The sequence below is a fragment of the Gymnoscopelus microlampas genome (genome assembly GCF_963454915.1).
Source record: "Gymnoscopelus microlampas genome assembly, chromosome: 8".
Lineage (NCBI taxonomy): Eukaryota > Metazoa > Chordata > Actinopteri > Myctophiformes > Myctophidae > Gymnoscopelus > Gymnoscopelus microlampas.
Genome location: NC_139945.1, coordinates 41,840,335 through 41,861,699, shown reverse-complemented (window position 1 = coordinate 41,861,699; position 21,365 = coordinate 41,840,335). Strand labels below are relative to the sequence as shown.

The following is a 21,365-nucleotide window of genomic DNA, read 5'->3' as shown; positions in this document are numbered from 1 at the left end:
CAGCAGAACCTCTGCCCCACATTTTTCAGATCAGCCTGTCATAGCGCCACCATGAGGCAGACTTTTGCAAAACATTTTTTTTATAGTACAGATGTTGTCCAAAAGACACGCAAATCAGTACACATTATCTCTATAGTCATGTGATCAACACGGATCTGTCCGATTTTCCATATTCCATCCTGATTGGCTAAGCTTGGCTTCCAAAGTTTGCAGGATTGTTTCGTTTTGAACAAAATGCCTCAAATCATGAACGTAGCATGCGATTTCCGTGAAGTTTTCCACTTAGTTTCCCACTTGGCCCAGGAAAACAATCCACTTAAAAACTTTCAATAACAGGCGCTATAACAGGCCGATTCATGTTTTTACCTATAACTGCACTGATCTGTGTGAAACTTTACACGCACACTCCCTAGAGGCCAAGGAAAACCCTTTGCCCAGGATCTGCCTTTTAGAGCGCCACCAGGAGGAACCTATTTTTTGCTCTTACTCCTTCAGATTATCACGCAAATCGGTACACAGTATCTCTATAGTCATGTGATCAAGATGGATGTGTCTGCAATTTCATCTTCCATCCTTATTGGCTAACATTGGCTTCCAAAGTTTGCAGGATAGGTCAGTTTTGAACAAAATGCCTCAAATCATGAACGCAGCGTGCAATTTTCGTGACATTTCGCACACACATTCCCACTAGGCCCAGGAAGAAATGCCACCCTTTCCACATTGGCCTGTTATAGCACCACCAGCAGGTCTAATTTAGAAAACCACATTGTTGCAACAAAATGCCTCAAATCATGAATGCAGTGTCCGATTGCTGTGAAAGGCCTAAGAAGAAATGGCACCCTTTTCACATTGGCACATTATAGCGCCACCAGGAGGCCACAATAACCTACCTGACCTGGCGGAGACTTGTGCTCCGAGGAGCACTTTTTCTAGTTATAGTATTTTTATCCATTTAGATTTGATTCGTTTTCAATTGAAGTTTTAGTTCCGATTTTTTTTTACTTGACACGATGCAACGCATCGTGATTTTGTAGATCTGCTATTTCTGAGATTTTTGACGATTGTTGACAAAAATAAAATTAACGACATTTTCTCGATGAATTTCTGTAAACTTTCAGTTAAGTCAACTGAAATATTTTTCCTAACCACAATAACCCTGGTTGTGTCCCCAGGTCTTTAGGTGGGGCTTTTCCTCTGATGCCAGACACTGGAAGTCTCCCTCCTGCCAGAGCTTGGGCTGCCAGCTGAAACAGGATGCTGATGTGAAATAAGCGATGGAGACTGGGGCTTGATATCTGGTGAGTGTGCTGTGGAACCCTCCTCCCTCTTCTTGTTTTAGTGTGCTGTGGAACCCTCCCTCCCCTTGTTTTCTGAGCCACTGCAGACTGACTCCCCTCTGTAAGCAGGGCGCCTGACTAAGGAGAAGATGTGGTGTTTTGGAGGCAGAAGATTCTACAGTGGTTCTCAACCTTTTCTGGATCAGGGCCCCCTTGGAAATCTTGAAAGCGTTTGCGGCCCACCCATCTGACCACTTAACACGGCAGCCAATGGGTGGGCCAGAGGCATTTTCAGTGCCTGTTTTTTAAATAATATATTTTTAAAGCGTTTAAATATATACTGTACTGTACATGTTTTAACCCATTCAATCTGAGAACGCAACTACAAATGTCTTTGGACCCCATCTCAAAATATTTTGTTCCAGGGACCCCCAGAAGCAAAGATTTGAGTTACAAATGTTCACTTTAAAAAAAATAAATATATAAATTTTCATGATTGAATGGGTTGAATAATAATGTTCATGCCAATTATTTGGGGGCCCACTTGTAATACCCTCACGGCCCACCAGTGGGCCCACAGGTTGAGAAACACTGCTGTGTTACACAGCTGAGCAAGTATGAAAAGACAGCACACGGAAATTACAGGTGCAGAGAGGTTATATTACAGCCTGAATGTGACCAAGGACATAGGGATACAATAGCACGGAATGGATTTAACATTCAAATGTCCAACAAATAAGATCATTAACTATACAAGACTATTAATAATATGAGGCTAATTAACGTCTGCTACATGAAAGGCCAGAGTTTAATGATCTGTGCTGTGTCTCAAGAGAGTAGTCAGTCATTTCCAGGACTTGTGTTGTAAAGTATGTACTACGGCTATACTGAACTGTATATCCCCCTTAACATCTGCCTGCCTGGTGTTGCTACAGCCTGAAAATGTCACGCAAGTGATGATGCAGCATTGTGTTGGAAAAGGGTCGTCTGAGGGCCGTCCCCCTTGGGTTTTGGTTTGGGGCTTTGGTTTACTCTACACACCTCTGACCCTCTGCGGTTAGGAGGATCCCTGGGGTTTCTGCGGTCAGGGCGATCACACAACACTTGAAGCAGGAGTATGATGTCCACTTGTTCTCCTTTGGTTCATTTGACATAGCGGGGTTGTTCCTAATTTGCCAGCTAGTGTTGCTGACTTCAACATGCCTTTGTCCAGAGCGCTCGGGTGGCTCAGGGGTAAAGTACCTGTCCACCATCGTGGAATCTAGGGGTTTGAACCCATTCCGGGGCTTCGAGCTTGCTGAGCGTCTGCACAAACCCAATTGGCCATCTTCAGGGGGAGGGAAACTGGACGGGGAGGGCAATCTTTGTCGCTGCGCTAGCGAATCCTATGGGCTGTGGTGGTGCCTGTCCGCAGGGGGCTGTTTAACTGTTTAAGCAGTGGCAAAACACAGAAGAGACAAAAGGGATAGACATTTTTCTTGCTACACAAAAGAATAAAATGGGGAAAAACATGCCTCTGTTCCTCCAATACATAACTCCACAACAGTCCTACATCCTGCAGAATTTAGTGCAACATCATGGGACATCCTGATCTGTTTGTGTCATAGAAAATAATTCTCACATTTTAATTAGTCCTTTCAAAGAAATTGCCCTCATCTGTCAAATAAAAACACAATTTATGTTGTGAAAGTGGAGCAATTGCAGCCCATTTGTATTCTTCAGACATCTTTGCCCATCTGTTCTTCTGAGTGCAGTTTATACTAAGTTATCAAGTATGCAGGTGGTAACAAGATGTATAGCACAGGCTTCTCCAGCGTTTCGCATAAATCTGTGCATACAGTAGATCTGTGTTTGCAGTATTCCATGAGCATGTGGTAAATACACAGCACAACATCCTCGGTGTTAATTGAACTAGCGTGTAAAAATGTGCTTAGTCTGGAATCAGAGCAAAGGCAAAACGAGGACATGTTATTAAACAGTCAAATTCTAGGTGTTAATTTGACCCTGATAGTGTACAAATGTAACCAAATGGACCCAGCTAATAGGATTTTACTTTGTGTACCAGAAATATTAGCACATTGATTGCCAAGATCGCATTGATGCGTTCTTTCAAATGCATCACTTGATGGCCAAGATCGCATTGATGCGTTCTTAACTTTTTGGGGGGGAAATTCCACAAGGGGTGACCTAACACAGCTTTGGAATGATCGATCGTCACTCAGAGAAGTAGAATGTGGATGTGACGTCGTTCCAAAAAATCCGCTTCCTATTTGGGATTTTCAGAAAAACTGCTGTAACTCGGTTTCTTTTTTTTGCATTGAAAACCACTAGTTTTCAGCGCGCCGAAGCCCCAAAATGGTGGATTGCGGTTAGAACGTTGTCGTTCCTATGGATACACAGATCCCTCCGCTAACCCACGGGGACTATTTTGTTTGTGTTTTTGGGACACAAGGTTCCACGCCGTCTCAAATATCATAGGATTGAGGTAATTATACGCTGGCAAGGGCATAGAAAACTATGTTTAATATCTTGGCAATCAATGTGTTAACTCATTGACTACCAACAACGTCATTTGATGTCTGTAAATCCAAAGGCCAGACCAGGGAATGAGTCTTAAGACATAAGACCTGGAGGCGTGGCCAATGCTTGTTTCGCTATTTTGAGGACGGTAAAATGCGCCCTGAATTAGTCATAGCGCCATATGCCGCATTTTACCCTCCTCAAAATAGCAAAACAGACAGACAGGCTGGCAGGCAGGCAGGCGGATTGGGGCAAAAACAAAACCAACTTTTTTGGTGGAGGTAAATACAGTATGTACTGTATTAACTGATATTGAATTCTGCTAAATGTAATATTAATGTATTAATTAATATATATTATTATCTACTTACTGTTGACATACACAAGTCGTCTATATTCAGGTACACAAAATGCAAAAAGGTACAACTTATTTGCCTAATATAAACATCCTCAATGACATTTTATTTATAGGTAGGGTAAGTGATATTTTTTGGTTAAAACAAAAAGTTTTGTATCAAAAGGTTAAAGCACTATATTCTGATAGTAATCATTGCTATAGTGTTTGTTCAGTCACATTTCATTTTTATAGCGTTCCAGTTCCAATTTTTTCTTTGTGTCATCACTTCCAATTTCACTTGTTTAATCTGTATCTTGACTGAGTTCTCTATCCTGTTTGGTTAAAACTGGTATCCTGACCTGAAAATGCATTTTCTGTTTAATAAAGAGCTGGAGAGACATGGAGACTCCTGTTACTGAACAAACACACTATAGCAATGAGCAGTATCAGAATATAGAGCTATTTAACACTTATTTTGACCAAAGAAAATCACTTACCCTACCTTTAATGTAATTGATGAATTTACATAAAGTGTAACTGGTACAGGAATAAGCAACCTAGATTGATCTACTATGCCAACTGCCAGGATCTGTTTCTTCATTAGCTATAAAATGGGACATTTACTTTGTGGTTACTTACGGTTGAATGTCTGAACTTTATAGTCAAATTAGTTGTAGTGCTTTTAGCTCTTAACAATAACAAGTATTCTCATCCCGAGACAATGATCCTGCACAGTAAAATCCAAAGTGTCTCAAAGTGGACATCCAATAAGGTCCATTTTTACCCTTTCAGAGATAAATTAACACGATTTTGCAATGTAGCAGGTGAACCGATGTTAATTAAAGAGTTCATTAATGTTACTCAATTTCACTCTGGAAGTGAAGGAATTACGGGTCCACTTTGAAACTGACTCGTAAATGTACATTTTCAGGGTGAAATTAACTCTCTAGATTTGACAGTGTATAAGAAGGAGGTGCTCTCACAGACAAACTGTTCAGTCTCTCCCATTCCATTATCTTCTCTTGCTCTTGCTCTACATCGTTTTATTACTTGGCACAAAACTAGAGGGTGGAACAAACTCATTGGTTTTGTTTGTCGCTATGGGAGACAATAAAAAATCTGTGATTTTAGACAGAGCTGTCTTAGGGCACAGGGATAACACATTTGTAACGGTTCCCCTTAAGCGATTCCCAACCTCCTGTACACCACATGCAGTGGTGGAAGAGCAACTAAGTTCTTATTTACTTGAGTACTGGAAGTACATTTCTTGAGTATCTGTGCTTTACTTGAGTATTCATATTTTGGATTCTGATAAATTTCACTTCGCTACATTTCAAAGACAAATATTGTACTTTTGACTCCACTATACATTTCTATGAAGGGAAAAACGTACATTATGAATTAACCACTTAAACCCTACTTCAAATACAGTGAAAATTTGGAAAATGTCTGAAAACCTTTGATTTTGGAGGGAAATGGTTTTAAAAGCATTGGATTGGATACTTAAGTATTTTCAAAAGCAAGCACTCTAGTACTTTAACTCAAGTACAAATTTCACAAGGCAACTTCCACTGTGTAGTTGAGTTTAAGCCCTGAGGTTGAGTTCTTTGTCCTCCACTTTACCCAGCTCTATAGATTCAACGTGATCATACATTGTAGTGTATAATTTCACAGATAGTGTGACTTGTGTGTGTGTTCGTTCACACGCACACAGGTTCTGGAAGTGGCGATAACACCATGAATGCTCTGCATCCTGACGATGTAAACAATTTGTAGTGGAAAAAATGTTAATTACCTTTGAAAAACCTTTGTATTAGATCAAGCAATAACCACTAGAAATGTAATTCGATGTAGAGGGGTACAGAGAGGTTATTTACTGATTTCATTTTTTCAAATGTACATGTTAGCACAAGTGAATAGCATCTGTTCTGCAGTCTGCTCTGTACACAGCCCTGCATCCATCTCCCCCTCTCCTCTCTCATTCTATCTTAAACCCTTTGAATGTCTTACTCGTGGTTTGATGCCCTACTCAGTGAGTGGTTCGATAATGGAATGCAGGCAGCACTGGTGACCATCTGCGTGTCGGAAAAAACACGTCTGAGTAGGAGCACAATTCTCCCGTATCATTTACCCCATACAGGGATGCACGGAGGTATGGGAGTATTCCATGTGATGGTGTCAGACGAATAGCTGGTTATGAGCCACCCTCTTCCTTTGTCTGGCATTACGAAGGGGAGAAAAAGAGAGTCGGAGCTCCTAAAGAGGCCTGGCAGGGCCTCTCCGCTTCCATTTGCCCGCATGCCTCGCCACAGAGCCCAGCTCTTCCCACTTGAGATTATGCGCACGTCCAAGCTGTTACTGTAATTTGCATTGGCTCATGGGTAAGGGGGGGGGGGGGGGGCAAGAGGGAAGGGAGCAGCACATGAAGCAGGGCTGTTCTAAGTGGCCCTGGCAGCACAGTGAGCCTTGCATTGGGTTTAGCTTCATGGACAAGTGGCACAGGCAAGGCCATATTAAAGTGTGATAACGCCACTGAGCAGTCTGCTCTGCTGTTAATTATGAGGCTCGCTGTGTCGCTGGCAATGCAGGGCGAATTGCAGAGATACACTGGAAAGTTCTGAGTGTTCGTACAACTCAGAGTGTACAAATGGAACCAAATGGACAGATACGGGTACATTTGGTTACATTTGTACAGGCTCTGAGTGGATAAATGAACACTGAGGATTTTAGTGTGTACTATATAGCCTTGGAGACATAACCATCCCAGTCACATTTAGAAATTTGATCTTGAGCAAAAGTGAATACTTTGCTATATTGTTTTTAGAGTGTTTTCTTTTCTTTTGGTCAGTTTTCCTAATTTGACTAATCTGCATCTGAAAATCTGAAAGAAATACCAATTTTTGTATCTTATTTGATTGTAATTGAAATGGTTAGTTTTGTCAAACTGTATTGTCTGATTGCAGCAGGCAGAAGAAAGTGATGACAGCTACATTTGTTAACCTGCTTTTTAATTCTCAGATCAGATGACAACTTTTGGACTGCAATTCTGTCATGATGATGATGATGATAATTAATAATGATATGAATAAATCTCATGGATATTTATTGTAGGTTAGACAGACGATTCTCTGATAGTTTATGTAGTTTCCCATTGGAACCAGTTAACCAATTACACCTGGTCTCCCTATTTTGGGCATGTCATTATAGGCAAAAATGGGCACATTTCTTTCAAGATTTTCAAAGTATAGCGCACAATGCGTCGCATCGTGAAGCGGTGTGAGCTTGGAGATTGGCTATTTTCGCTATTCGTCATATGACGAAGTAAAGCGATTAAGACTGGTTAAATAATTTGGTATTGTTTACAGCCTGAAACTGTCTATATATTTATGAATTAACTAAAGAGACTGGTACTGGAAATACATGATTTTAGATAATGCCACCCCCTCAGATTACTTAATGTATTATTTGTGACACCGCTACAGGCACACAGGGGTTCTGTTACCTCTCCTCTACTCAAATGGATGTTGAAGTTGCCAGAACAGCTCAGCTTTTCCATTTATCAACCATTTAATAATCTGCCTCCAGCATTATCAGTGGTCACTGTAATATTACAAACATCACACTCATATTTTTCTATTGAATTTATGCATTTGTAATACTCAAACAATAGTGCTGTTACGACTGGGATAGGGGGTGAAATGTCATAGCAATTTAAAAAGTTATGTTTATGTCCCCGGGGCCTGGCTAAGTCTATGGCAATTTTCTGTGGCATATAATCTTAACAGGCCAATTGGCATACAGACAGACAGAAAACATGCAAAGAAGTGAGACAGAGAGAGACATTACATGATGTGTATCATACAAAAAAGCAGAATGTTTCTTTTAACTGGTGTCATATGACAATCTATTATTTCTGTGACGCAAGGGGTAGAATATACTAAGTATCACCATGGCAATGAAACATTGTCGATAAAGAAATAATAATGTAAGAGATAATAAAGTGTTATATGGGCCTTCAGGTTCAGTGACAGGCTGACAGTCTGACATGTTTCCAATTAGAGATCCAATGAGCATGGAATGAGTCTCTCAGAATATTTCCATTACAATATTTGTAGTGGAAGTATTATATAATATACTGACTGGGTGCACATACCTGGTTTTACAGTGGGTGTAATGAGAGGGCTTGCTGCATTCATTTGCCATACAAATTTACGTATATCTGCCAAAGTGGCATATAATTCATTCAGACATTGGTGCATATACAGTAATAGCCATCATGATGTTGTTCAAGCCTATAAGATGCATTTTCTGTTAGCTGAGATCACAGGCAAGCATACATACGCTACATTTGTAAACAGCTAGCTGTCATCAAGAAAATTACACAGGCTTACAGGCTTTCTTCAATATTATAAATTAGGTTCAGTTCAGTTACTATGCGGTCATTATTTACTTGACTCCAGTGAGCCAAGTGGGCTGCATGCAGGCTTCCAGTCTTGACTCCAGATGTGCCTATATTGGTCTTTGTGTTTGTGTATAATCTGAACATCTCAAATCGTTATAATTGTTTTTTTGTTTTGTTTTTTGAAAAAGAAAATAAGTAAAATAAGTTCATGATGTTTTGCAAATAAGTTTAATTTAGTTAATTAGACATTTCTTGAATGTGTTTTTGAAATAATAATTGGGCAGACAATATGATTTTCTCACAGAATTTCCATACCTGATGACGAGGTATTAAAGATTTGTGACTGTTGCTGAGGAAGGGATGATTATCAAGATGTCCTAGCCTGGTAAAGCCCCTCCCTCCGGAAAATCTAATTTCCATTTGATTTCAGGAAGGAGTCTGTCATGAAGGCTTGTCTGGGCATTTCTAGCGCATTACCAAATAACCGAGCCTATCAGCGTCGTCGCTCATCGTTCTGTGATTGACAGCGACAGTTGGCCAATCAGGTGGCGAGTTCGAGTGAGCCCGAATGAAGCCGAGTGCAGCCTGAGTGCAGCCGACAAAAGACGAACGGCAGCCATTGTTGTTTGTGCGGTGTCTTCACTTCTTACTTTCAGTTTTAAAACGCTCTCAAACTTCTTTTTTGAGGCACGGAATTTACTTTTAAGATATAGTTTGGATAGAATTTAGTTGTTTAACTTCATATATGTGGTCAATTAATCATGACAGAACCTATTTAAAAATAAAAATTCAGAGAACCGGCAGGGGCGGGCAGTGACACGCATGTATCCGAATAAGGCAACCTATTTTGGGCATGGCCGTCTCAAAAGTCCCGTTGCGTCACATTAGTTTGGAGGTGGTAAAAATGCACTGCTGATTGGCTGAAGGGGAACACTGCTGATTGGCTGAAGGGGTTGTCAGTCAACGGTATTACTCCCGCCCAACTCCAGCCCACAGCCAAAATTGCAGAATGGGCGATCATGCCAGACTCACTCCTGAAATAAATGACAAATGAGATTTCCGGAGGTAGGGTTTACCAGGCTAAAGATGTCCTGCAATGACTTGCAAAAATCCATGTGAAAAAGTATGTTTGTGAACCAATTTATTTACTTATGTATTCTTCCCTTTATTCTTTCTTCTTTGTTTTTGTTTCCTACTGCCTTATATCCCTTATCATACCACTTTATGAATATTGACTGATACATAAAAGAAAAATGTGGATTCAGGCAAGGAAATGATTCCATCCCCTCAACAATCAAACTTTTGCTCTCTAAAAATGTATAGTTAAAATTAGCTTAATATTGTCATGTGTGACTTTTTCCCAACTGCATGAGTACATGAAATGCATGTTTATTTGTATTTGTTTTCTCACCACTCTCTTTTTTGATACATTTGGCTATTGTATGCTATTTGTATGTTCAATTAATTATAATTCACATAGAATCAGGATAAAGAGAATCAAGAAAGAATATTATATGTAGAATACATATTCTGTGACTATAGTTTTGTTTGTCTTGTTTGTCAAGGTCACACATCATTAATATATTCGAATGTGTTTCTGTCAAACCCAGATGTATACAGGATTACTAATGCTATGATAATTTTAAGGCATTATATACAGAATACTTAACATTCTGAGCTGTTATTCTGTACTCTCCATTGGGTAGTGAATGGCATTCAATACTTTTCTCCTATGTATGGCAACCTTTAGTCTTTAGTAATCATTAGAGGCCTGTACTGTAGATGTTTAATCATTTTTCACAATAGAATGATTCACATGGATCCCTGTAAATTAATCATCATTGTGTAATTAAGTCATGCTTGGAAAACCTACTAGGAGGGGTCATTGCATGTTTAGTATAATTATACGATTTACCAAAATGGATAAATTAGCTCTTTTGTCAAAGCAGACTAGGAATCCTTTCCCTTATGTAAATAACGTAACAATAACAGTAAAAGTAAACATGCGCTTACTGTGAAATTCTATGAAGTTGAATCTTATCAACCGATTAAAGTACACACAGAAAAGGAAAAGCTTGTGTTTTATGCATGCAGATGGGTGTTTAAAGAAGGTACAATATTAATTCATATTAATAAACACAATAGTTTGTATACTTTCCCAATAATATTTGGCGTAAAAGCATGTAATTCGAGGCATATACATGTACTAAACCCATGATCATTATGTCTCTACTCTTGGCTACATTCTCTGCTGTAAAAGTTAAGCGTGCTGTATAATTGCCATATAATATCATGCAGGGATGCATTATGAGCAGAACAAATGCAAGTTGAGGCTTGGTAAGACGAAACGAGTAAGACGTTTCATAGAAGCACCAAGCATGCAGTGGTGGAAAGTAACTAAGTACATTTACTTAAGCACTGTATTTAAGTACAATTTTGAGGTATTTGTACTTTACTTGAGTATTTCCAATTTCCAATACTTTTACTTCTACTCCACTACATCTCGGGCAAATATTGTACTTTTACTCCACTACAATTATTTGAATTATTATTACTATTACTAGTTACTTTTCAGATATAAATTATGATATCATGAAACATACATTAACCACTTTTGCCCCATTTTATACATAGGCTATTTGAAATTAGCCGATCTACAAGCTCACAATGCATCGCAACGTGCTGTGAGCTTGTAGATCTGCTATTTTTTTAAACATTCTAGTACTTTCACTTTTGGTACTTTAAGTATATTTTGATGCCATTACTTGTGTACTTATTTGAACTGGGGACCCCCACCCAGACAAGTGCAAGAGTTGAGGCATTACATGTAGTTTGACTCGGTTCCACAGATAAATATTGTGAAAATAGCTTGTAGATCAGCAAAATATATATATTATATTATTTGACAATTTGGCCAATGTTTGACAAGTTCTTATAGTATAGTTAGTTGATTACTTTTGATGCAGTAATGGTCTTTTTTCTTTTTCCTTTCTTTTTTCTTTTTAGAAATTAAAAAGTTCTTAAAAGTCCTTAAACCCCACCAAAATCATGTGGGGACCCCCCCGGGAGTCCCGACCCACAGGTTGAGAACCACTGTCTTAGATGATGAAACAAGCATATAAATCATGAATACAATTCATTGCGCAGAATAAAGAAAATGGGTCAACAAACCAATGCCAATAAAGTCACTACTCCTGTTTAACTATTTATGCATGCTTATTTTGGAAATGTAACTGTAAAGCAATGGTCCGTTGAAAGTCAGCTGTGATGCTTTATTTGCAGGGAAGAAAACTAGCCTCATTATTCATAGCTGAGGTACTTGGTTGTTTTCTGTTTTCCCCAGAGTATTAGCACTCCATAAAGGGTCACACAAATGTATGCATGCAAATAACACTGTTCTTCCCATTCACAAGAGAGGTATTTTGGACTAAATGTAATAAAGACGTTGTACAGTTTTACTTCACTAAGACACATGAAATAGTGTGGTTCAAGTTTATTATAATTGCATCAATGTTCTTGTTGCACTCCAAAGTGTGAAATCTGAGTACAGAGCTCAGAACAACACCTCTCAGCATTATCTAAAAAAGGCAACCATCTTAAATGAGAGGATAGAACACTGTGCTGATTCATTTATTAATCATAGCAGCTAGCAGATGGAATATAGTTGGAGTTTTTTTGTTTGTTTGTTTTTTGCTCAGCCGCCATTTGTCAACAATTTGAGCATAAAATTATTTTGGCTGGAAAAACAACCACATGACCATATCCCAGAATTGCATTATACATGATATGGGTTCTCGTGATTAGTTTGAACATTCTGGTGAAAGATTTCATGGATCTAACTGGGGCTTTGTCCTAGAAAAGAATTGTGTGCTTTTATTAAACATGTTCATATGAGGGAATTATTTGTTTGATTTTCACCAGAAAAATCTTTAAGAAGATCTCTTGATCTCACTGGAGAAGGGGATATTGATTAGAGGTCTGACATATACCAGGACATGTTGCATAACGTGACACTGGTAATAATTAAGCTTTGTATAGCAGCAGTAGTTTGTGTATCTTGATTAATTTACTGTACACGCTAAGTTTTAAGTGGGTAGTAATTGAAAAGAGAAGCTGGAAGGTGGTGGTGCTTTGCATGCAGACACAATTATAAAATGCAAATGCTGCTCTATTTGCCAAGGTATTCCTGCCCTTGACGAGATGTGACTATAAATCCCAGGGGCTGCAGAGCTCCATGAGCTTGGTTTAGGCATCTACTGGTGGAGACAGAGTTGACTCCAATGAACTCAGCCTGTCAATAATTATGCCTCCTCCCTGACAAGAGTCACTCCGGGGCAACTAACAGTTCACTGCCTACACTGACTAATTGGAATTTACTCTTGCCTGACAGTGTCGTTAGACGCAACACCATTATATTTTCTGAACTAAAGACCGCTGCATTCAAAGCTGATAATGATTGACCATTTGCAATGTCACAATAAACAACACAACTAAACAGAAATTCTAAATGCTGTTGTTGACTTCGTTAAATATTGTCAAAAGCATAGTTACCCCAGTGTTTAATGTTATTGTGTAGATTAAATTGGAAGAAAGAAAGGTTGTTCCTCAATACCACAAGCACTGAATTCAAAAGAGTTTCATTATTTTGCCATCAGACCTAGAATTATCATTGTCTCTGCCAGGCCGAAAGGCATGGCGAGAGAGTATGTTTTGCACCCTGTCCGTCCGTCCGTCCGTGTGTGTCTGTGTGTGTGTCCGTCTGTGAACAGCTAATCTCCCGCACAGTTGGCATGATCGCAGCGAAACTGTGCACACACACTCCCTGGATGCCAATTCAGAACCTCTGCCCCACATTTTTCACATGGGCCTATTATAGCGCCACGAGGAGGCCGCTTTTTGCAAAACACATATTTTGACAGTTCTCCTACAGGTTTTGTCCAAACGTCATGCAAATCGGTACACAGTATCTCTATAGTCATTAAACAAAACTTTCAGATTTTTCATTTTCAATCCTGATTGGGTAAGAATGGCTTCCAAAGTTTGCAGGAGTGCTCCGTTTTGAACAAAATGCCTCAAATCATGAACACAGCGTGCAATTTCCTTTACATTTTGCACGTACATTCCCACTAGACTGAGGAAGAAATGCCACGTGAACATTTTCAAATCAGCCTCATGGTGGCTCTATAACAGGCCGATTTGTGTTTTTTACCTATAACTGCACCGATCTGTGTAAAACTTTGTATGTGCTCTCTCTAGAGGCCAAGGAAAAACCTTTGCCCATAATTTTTAACATCTGCCTTTTATAGCACCACCAGGAGGCTGACTTATGTAAAACACATTTTTGTGGGATCGCTAAAGCGATCACACTACTGTTGTTGTCAATATTTATTTATGTCACCCCTGTTTTTTGGCACCTAACTAGTCCTTCATACTTTTAGCTACAAACTCCGTTCCAACTCTTCAACGTTCGGCCTACTCAGGACATGTCGGCTTACATTCAAATTTTTGAAATCATTTGTACTTTTAGAGATATTGCACTTTTTACTTCTAAAAAATCCCATTCATTTCAATGGGGAAATTCATACTTTTAGCTAGAAACTCCGTTCCAACTCTATAACGTTCAGCCTACTTAGGACATATTGGCTACCATTTGAATTTTTGAAATGATTTGTACTTTTAGAGATATTTCACTTTTTACTGCTAAAACAATCCCATTCATTTCAATGGAGAAATGCTATTTAGCCACAGTGGAGCCTAGCAACTGCTTATTATACCCTAACAACAACATATTAGAGCCTAGCAACCACCTATTATACCCTAGCAACCACCTATTACACCCTAGCAACCACCGTTTTACCCTAGCAACCACCTTTTGTACCCTAGCAACCGCATATTAGACCATATAAACTGCATATTAAACCTTAGCAACCCCCTATTAGACCCTAGCAACCACGTATTACACCCTAGCAACCACCTGTTTACCCTAGCAACCACCCGTTTTACCCCAGCAACCACCTGTTTTACCCTAGCAACCACCAATTAGACCCTAGCAACCACCTATTAGACCCTAGCAACCACCGTTTTACCCTAGCAACCACCAGGTTCACCCTAGCAACCGCATATTAGACCATATACACTGCATATTAGACCCTAGCAACCCCCTATAAGACCCTAGCAACCGCTTATTAGGCCCTAGCAACCACCTGTCTTACCCTAGCAACCACCTATTAGACCCTAGCAACCGCCTATTAGACCCTAGCTATCACTGTTTTACATTACAATTACAATTTTACACTATTCAACACTGCCAACACTTTAAAAACTTTTAACACTAATACTTTAACACCTTTCAAACCTTTCACACCTTTCAAACCTTTAGAACCTTTAGAACTTTTAAAACCTTTAGAACCTTCAGAACCTTTCAAACCTTTAGAACTTTTAGAACCTTTAGAACCTTTCAAACCTTTAGAACCTTTAGAACCTTTCAAACCTTTCAAACCCTTCAAACCTTTCAAACCTTTCAAACTTTTCAAACCTATAACACTACTAACACTATCAATACTCAATACCTGCAACATTCTTAGCGATCCCACACTGTTTCTTCAGGAACAGTACTTTCTAGTTGGATATTACTCCTTCAGATTGTATCCAAATTTCACGCAAATCGGTACACATGATCTCTATAGTCATGTGATCAAGACGGATCTGTTACATTTTTCATATTCCATCCTGATTGGCTAAGATTGACATCTAAAGCTTGCATGAGTGGCCCGTTTGAACAAAATGCCGTAAATCATGAACACAGCGTCCGATTGCGGTGTAACTTTGCACGCACATTTGCACTACGTTGAGGAAGAAATACCACCCTTTCCACATTGGCCTTTTATAGCGCCACCAGCAGGTCTAATTTAGAAAAAACAAATGGAACAAAATGCCTCAAATCCTGAATGCAGTGTCCGATTGCCAGCAGAGACCTAAGAAGAAATGGCACCCTTTTCACAATGGCCTATTAGAGCACCACCAGGAGGCCACAATAACCTACCTGACTTGGCGGAGACCTATGCTCCGAGGAGCACTTTCTCTAGTTACATAAGTATTTGCACAATGTCTTAATTGTTCTGTCATGCAAGTGTATGACTTCAGAAATACGACTACAAATATGAATTAACTTTTGGTTTGGATGAATGTCTAAGTTGCCAAACATGATATACACTGAAAATGTAAAGACTTTCACATACTGTACTGTAGCACAATTTGTCTAGATGAATATCGAAGATTTCTTTGCCAGAAGTGATGTCAGTCTAGAAATATAGTTTGGAAAGCTATTCTGTGAGTGATTTCTACAACGAATATGTTATGATGGCTATTTAATTTTGAGTGTACAGTATGTATTTGTATGTATTTAATTCATGTAGTAGTTCAACATTTGACTGGAGGTTAACTATGTGGGAAACAAAATGCAAAGCAAATTTGTTTAACTTGATATGACTTCATCCAACATTTCAGACAGACATTCATTCAATCATCTCACAGTTAAGTTCTTACTTAGTTTAAGAGATACATGCTCTACATATAGTACATACAGTATACAATGTCTGAACCCACACAATAAAATCCACACTGTTCATTTAGCTTGAACTTGAATTGTGGTTCAATGGTCCACTTTTACACTCTCACAGTCTGTGGATTTTATCAATATCTTATTGAGTTCTTGACCTTTGCCTTTCATTTGAAATCTGCTCTAAGTTCTGTTGCTTTTCTTGTCTTAGTGGGTAGCTGTATGTAAAAAGCTTTGAAAGCCATCTGAAAATAGCTTTTATAGTCTGACTATAATACAGGGTGATGTGATGAGCCTATGAACAATGTGTGAAATTGATAAATACTGTATGTATACCAAATTCTTGCTTTGTGTCTGTATATGTTTGAAAACATATACAAAAACACAACTTGAAACCAGTAACGTCAAGGGAAAAAGGAAAAAAAAATACGAAGTTGAGAGGCAGTTGCCCTTTTCTCTGAACTGGGCAATTGATTCATATGTCTGCACATCTAACTTGTCTCCACTATAGGGTCGTTTTTTGGTCAATTTAAAATATTTATGCAATCCAAAGCCCTATTCTACAATAGTCGAGGCTAGTTTATTTGTAATTTGGCTATTCAAAGTGCTTTACATAAACCTTAAGTATTAAGACATCAAGACACAGAGCAAAATAAACTCGTAATAAAAGGACATTTGAATATAATATAAATTTAAAAAAGGATACAAAATGAAAATAAGATTACAGTGCAGAAGAATGATTCAAATAATCTCAATAAAAAGCAGTGGCAAACAAAAGTGTGTTTAGCTTTGATTTTAACCATTGAGACCTGAAGCCGATTCTACATGTCTCCTAAATCTCAACAGTATTCTGAAAAACGTATGTTTCTATATCAGTGGTGCTCAATCTTTTTCATGTCAAGGACCCCCAAAATGATATGTATTTGGCCGCGGACCCCCATCAAAATATTTTGTTCCAAGGACCCCCCAGAAGCAAAGATTTGAGTAAAAAATGTTCGCTTTAAAAGTATTTATATTCAAAGATTTGCACACATTTTCACGATTTTTCAAAAATAGCAGATCTACAAGCTCGTAGCGCGGCACTCGGTGCCGCGCTATGAGCTTGTATATCTGCTATTTTTGAATAGCCTAAAGTGTAAAATAATGCTTTTTAGCTCAAATCTAAAAATGACACAATTCCAGGTCTTAATGGGTTAAATAAGAGCTGTAGCAGACCTGCAGTTTTCTGGGAGTTTGTTCTAGATATGTGGTGCATAAAAACTGAACATGCTTCTCCATGTTTAGTTCTGATTCTGGGGACAGAAAGCAGACGTGTCCCAGATGACCTGGGATATCTGGATGGTTCATGATATAGCACAAGATCAGAAATGTATTTTGTCCCTAAACCACCCACGTCCATAAATATAAAGCAATTATCTTTAAGGATTACATTAGTAGGACTCGAGCTGCAGCATTCTGAATTAACTGCTGTCACCTGATCGATTTTTTTAGGAACCTGTAAAGACACTGTTACAGTAGTCAAGTCTACTGAAGATGAATGCATGGATACGTTTTTCTATATAGAGTTGCCATGGCAACAGCGCTTTATTTTCCCTGCCAGAGATGCTGAGGGATCAATAGATTATCCTTGACAGTGCGGCAGGAAATGCTATAGCACACAGATGGTCCTCTGAGAAACCCCAAGTATTGTGGCCTAAATACTATTTGAATGCAAACACAATCAATGGATGTCAATAAAATGAAAGAAACCTGAACGGCAATTTGTTAACATTTGTAAAACAAAGGATTCCAGTATTGATTAAACATGTTTTCAACTCAACCATGACAACCATAATAAAGCAAAGTATGCTATACACTGCATAAAGTACAATATACCAGCCGGGTACATTAACAACAAATTAAAGGTAAAAACAACAAAGTGTCTTAGTATGGTGTTCAGGGACGTGCACAGATATACTCTAGGTGGTGCTAGAGCTCCTGCCCTTTGCCCTCTTGACCAGAAGTGCCCTTTTGAAAAAAAGGGAAAAAAAGTTTTTTTTTTCCCGTTTACAGCAGGGGTCTTCAACAGGGGGTCCGGGACCCCTAGGGGGTCCTCAGAGTTACTACAGGGGGTCCGCCAAATCTTTATGTGATATGATTTTTCTTTTTACCATAACCACTCGAAACCTAGCATCCCTTTTCTGAGGAGAACTATAGCCAAAAATAGCAGATCTACAAGCTTGTAGATCGGCTATTTTTTGGCAAAGAGGTATAGGTGTAGAGGGAAAAAAGAGCAGACCAAGTCAACAAAAAAAAGTATAATTTACTTGAGCACCTGCCCCTCAAAATGTCTGTGCACGCCACTGATGGTGTTGGGCCACCACAAGCTGTCAGAACAGCTTCAATGTGCATCAATGGCATAGATTATACAAGTCTCTGGAACTCTCCTGGAGGGATGGAACACCATTCTAACATAAGATATTCCCAGACGCTCGGGTGGTGCAGTGGTAAAGTCACCGCCCACCACCACGGAGGATGGGCGTTCGAATCCACCGTGACGTGTCCGGCTTTGTCGGGCGTGTATGCAAACACAATTGGCCCGTGTTCGGGGGAGGGAAGCCGGGCAGAGAGGGTGATATTGGTCATTGCACGTAGCAGCAGGGAGTGTTGGGCGTATATACATACAGTATACCATTGGTTCTCAAAGTGGGGTCTGAGGACCCCCAGGGGTACTTGAGGGGGTTCCAGGGGGTCCCCAGCTAAACGATGGATAGGAACCAAATGGACCCTTACGGGTCTGTAACTCTGAAAACGTACAATTGGAACCAAATGGACCCTAACGGGTCCATTTGGTTCCATTTGTACACTCTCAGAGTTAAATTAACATTGATTTTACAATATGAATTGGGGTCCCAGAGATAGAAATGCCATTAAATGGGGGTCCATAGCCTAATGCATGTCAAACTGGGGGGGTCCTTAAATTACAATGATTGAGAATCACTGCTAGAGCCGTAAAAATCTTCTCTTATGGGGGTCCCTGGCATATCTTTTCAAATGGGGGTCCGCGGGCTAATAAGTGTCAATTTGGGGGTCCTTGACATGAAAAAGTTTGAGAACCACTGCAGTATACAATGTCTGAACCCACACAATAAAATCCACACTGTTCATTTAGCTTGAACTTGAATTGTGGTTCAATGGTCCACTTTTACACTCTCACAGTCTGTGGAATTTATCAATATCTTATTGAATCCTTGACCTTTGCCTTTCATTTGAAATCTGCTCTAAGTTCTGTTGCTTTTCTTGTCTTAGCGGGTAGCTGTTCGTAAAAAGCTTTGAAAGCCATCTGAAAATAGCTTTTATTGTCTGACTATAATACAGGGTGATGTGATGAGCCTATGAACAATGAGTGAAATTGATAAATACTGTATGTATACCAAATTCTTGCTTTGTGTCTGTATATGTTTGAAAACATGTACAAAAACACAACTTGAAACTTAACGTAAAGGGAAAAAGAAAAACACAGATACGAAGGTGAGAGGCAGTTGCCCCTTTCTCTGAACTGGGCAATTGATTCATATGTCTGCACATCTAACTTGTCTCCACTATAGGGTCGTTTTTTGGTCAATTTAGAATATTTATGCAATCCAAAGCCCTATTCTACAATAGTCGAGGCTAGTTTATTTGTAATTTGGCTATTCAAAGTGCTTTACATAAACCTTAAGTATTAAGACATCAAGACACAGAGCTAAATAAACTCGTAATAAAAGGACATTTGAATATAATATAAATTTAAACGAATGATGAATGCCCTACGTCCTTCCGGTGGGGGCTCCTCACTGGCAAGTGAGTCATTAGGATACAACAGCAGTGACAACACAGAAATGAATTAACTGGCAACGACTAAATTGGGGATGAAAAGGGGTAAAACAAATTATTGGCTACTCTAAATTATTCTAAAAATGTAAGATATTCCTTCATTTGGTGTTTTTTTATGATGGTGATGGGGACTCTTGGCGAGTGCTGTCTTAACATGTCGGTCCAAAATCTCTGTGTTCAATTTAGTTAAAATCTGGTGACTGTGAAGGCCATAGTATATGGTTCACCTCATTTTCATCCTCATCAAACCATTAAGTAACCCGTCATGCCCTGTGAATGGGGGCATTGTCATCCTGGAAGAGACCACTCTCATCAGGATAGAATGGTTTCATCATACTGTAGGGTAAAGGTGATCACTCAGAATAACGTTGTATCGATTTGCAGTGACCCTTCACTCTAAGGGGACAAGTGGACCCAAACCATGGCAGGAGAAAATGCCCCACACAGCATAACAGAGCCACCGGACCCCATCAATGTAGGGATCAAGCATTCAGGCCTGTATCATTCTCTTGATGTACGCCACACATTAACTCGCCCACTTGTCGAGAATATGGTGAAGGATGACTCATCTGACCATATCACTTTATCCACATCTCAGTAGATCAGTGTTTTTTTGCACCACTGAACTATCAAATGTGCTTTGGTCTTTGTAATGAGGGGATTATGCACTGCAACCCTACTATAACATCCCTCTCTATGTAGTTGTTGACGGACTGTCCTTGCTGGCACAGTCGGATCACGTCCTGCATTGACATTCTCAGTCTCCTGAGGAAGAGTTGATGTCTGTTTTTGAGCGGTGTAGCCGCTCCTATAAGTGGGTTTGGGACCGTCGTGAAAATGTGTCTTTCGCTGTACTGTGATTGGCTGACTCTATTCACACCCTTTGCTCAGGACTGTGATTGGCTAGCGAGACGCATGATGAAATTAATAAGCTATAAATAGCACCACGCACTTCAAAAACATTACCTTTTTTTTAAAGTGAGCTTCCATCACTGTTGTTGCTAAATAACACAGCTCACTTCACACTGGGTGTGATTTTTGCCAGACCCAGGGGGTCGGCCTACATGAGGCTTCGTCGGTCGGTCGGTCGGTCGGTCGGTCGGTCGGTCTGTCCCTCTTTTCCTCTGCACACACGTCATGCAAAGCCCGGCCATTCGGATTTCAACCACTAGGGGTCTGGCAGTACCAGGTCTGGTACTGCGGTGGCCTAGTGGTTAGAGGGGCGGCCTTGATACCGGAAGGTCCTTAGTTCGATTCCCCAATTCATCACATCAATCATGAATCACCGCTGAATAGCCCTTGAGCAAGGCTTCCATGCAGGGTCCGGCTGGAAACAAGTTTCGTACTTAGTCCGACACCCTGGGTAAACAACAAACTTTGCTTTGCTTTGTCTCCTGGTTCCCTTGTTTTGTTAGA

At 39.6% G+C, this 21,365-nt stretch overlaps 1 protein-coding gene across 1 annotated transcript in view; it reads left to right on the top strand.

Annotated features, from left to right (window-relative positions):
• lrfn1 (leucine rich repeat and fibronectin type III domain containing 1) overlaps positions 1-21,365 on the top strand; it is a 140,967-nt gene that overhangs the window by 109,945 nt on the left and 9,657 nt on the right. The window contains exon 3 of the mRNA XM_084064815.1: positions 1,173-1,298. The gene's annotated coding sequence lies outside the window, so the exon portion shown is untranslated. The remainder of the gene's footprint in view (positions 1-1,172; positions 1,299-21,365) is intronic.